Source organism: Puma concolor, chromosome A2 (genome assembly GCF_028749965.1).
Source record: "Puma concolor isolate L17-30 chromosome A2, mPumCon1.1.hap2, whole genome shotgun sequence".
Lineage (NCBI taxonomy): Eukaryota > Metazoa > Chordata > Mammalia > Carnivora > Felidae > Puma > Puma concolor.
This window is the reverse complement of record NC_141668.1, coordinates 51014019-51016167: the sequence shown is the minus strand read 5'-3', so window position 1 is coordinate 51016167 and position 2149 is coordinate 51014019. Positions and strand designations below refer to the sequence as shown.

Sequence of the window (2149 nt, the reverse complement as noted above, 5' to 3'; positions counted from 1 at the left end):
AGCAGAAGAAAACCTTTATGAGTTCAAAGATCAAAAGCTAAACTGACAGGCAATTGGGCTCTATTTGGGGCAATAACTACGAGAAGAAGGTAAGGCAGCTGTTATTCACACCCATTTTACACGCGAGTAAATAGGAGCTCCTGAAGGTTCAGTGACTCCTCCAAGCCCACTCATCGTGGAGCCAGTAGTGAAACCCTGAAGGCAGGTTGCAGTCACTGGTATCCTTGCTCCAGGCAAAGGGCTCTTGCTTCCTCCTCTTCTTTTTCATTCCAGATTCACAGAACTCCCTTAGGCTCACATTCAGGGAAGTAACACCCCACCGTAATAACAGTACTGTTGATTGACGCTTACTATATGCCAGGTATGCTTTCAAGTGCTTTCTAGGTACTAACTCGTACCAACTCGTTTTGACCTCATATGGCCCCATTTTACGAAGGAGGAAACTGAGGCCTAAAGAAGTTAAGTGACTTGTTCAACATCACACAGCTAGCACGGTGAGCGGCACAGCCGGAGTAGAACCCAAGCAATCTAACTTGGGTCCGTGCACTTAACTATTATATATTATACCACATTGCCTCTACGTTTATTATTATTTATGGATCATCTGCCTATGCTTTTATTTATTTATTTTTTATTTATTTATTTTTTTTCAACGTTTATTTATTTTTGGGACAGAGAGAGACAGAGCATGAACGGGGGAGGGGCAGAGAGAGAGGGAGACACAGAATCGGAAACAGGCTCCAGGCTCCGAGCCATCAGCCCAGAGCCTGACGCGGGGCTCGAACTCCCGGACCGCGAGATCGTGACCTGGCTGAAGTCGGATGCTTAACCGATTGCGCCACCCAGGCGCCCCTGCCTATGCTTTTAAACTACCATGAAGGGACAATTCCATTAGCACATGAGTCGTGTCTTGATTTTCTTCTCACTATCCCAGATCCCAGTGAATGGAGTTACCGCCATATTTCATGCAACAGATGCATGAAAGCCTGAATGCTATGCAGTTATGTATTTCTGGGAAATGTCGGTCACCATGCAGGGAGAGGGGCACAAGCATATTATTGGTTCCCTGGGCCATGCCCTTTCACTTGACATTCTCCGCTGGTTCTCACTCACCAAGGGTACAATATTGAGAAAGGAGAATCACAGACACAGGAGGTGAAGTAGGGGCATTGCCTAGGGGGGGACAACAGGGAATTTACTCTCATCGAGGACCCCCTGGCGGCCAGGCACTGTGCTAGGACCTCTTCCATTTTGTATCTCCTTAAATCTGCTCTGAGAGGCAGGTGGCTTGTTTCTTAGATCTGACATCCTGCAGCTTTGGTCCGCTCAAGGTCACCGGCCAGTAAGTGCCAGAGTTGAGGTTGAAGCTCAGGCCTGTCTGGCTTCCAAGCACATCATCCTACTTGCCACCAACTGTCTTTGAGGTATCAGAAATCTTGGCTGGGAAAATTTGAGAGCAGTCCTCCACCATGGATTCTGTTCTCATCGCAGCTATAGATTATCCTCTACCTTCCCAAAGGTCCCTGGGGTCTGTCTCTCTCCCTCCTGGGCTCAAAATCCAGGCCTCACTGCACTGTAGACCAGCTCCTTGCTGCTCCTTTCCTGCTGGATCATAAGATCTCAGAATTTACGTCCCTCGGGAAAGTAGATTTATAGCTATTGGAAGTTAAACTGCATATTTACAAGCCTGGGTTTTCCTTTGGCTCTCGTTTGCCTCAGGCCTGTGGGACTGCAGGCCAGTTGCTTAACCTCTCTCTGCCTCAGTTTCCTCACGCGTAAAGTGGGGAGACCCATGCTCCCCTCCAGGGATTGCTGTGAGACATGAATGAATGTGTGCCTGTCACGGCTCTTACCTTAGAACCTGAGCACATGAGCTTTTCCTTTTTTCTGCTGCCTATGCAGGGGGGGGGGGGGGGGGGGGGGCGGGGAACGAGGGCTGTGACGGAAGGAAGGAATCCAAAGAAGACTGGTCAATTTTTGGAGGTCATGTGGTTCTTCAGTTGCTGATGGGCTGTATTTAAGATGAAAATCATCGCCTGGCTGTTGCCGCTTGTGAAAGTACAGACCCCTTCCTCAGGGCCGAAGACCAGGGCAGAGTTACATCCTGGATCTGGGTTCCTTTGGCTCTTTCCATGCCTATTTTTAAAGC

General features: G+C 48.8%; 1 long non-coding RNA gene across 1 annotated transcript; it reads right to left on the bottom strand.

Moving 5' to 3' along the window:
- Positions 1–322: 322 nt before the first annotated feature.
- On the bottom strand, positions 323–1901 carry LOC147583172 (uncharacterized). Its single transcript, XR_015246009.1, has 2 exons — positions 857–1901; positions 323–608 (listed from the first exon to the last, which is right to left on the bottom strand). It is a non-coding gene; the product is annotated as an uncharacterized LOC147583172 (long non-coding RNA).
- Between the last annotated feature and the right edge of the window lie 248 nt (positions 1902–2149).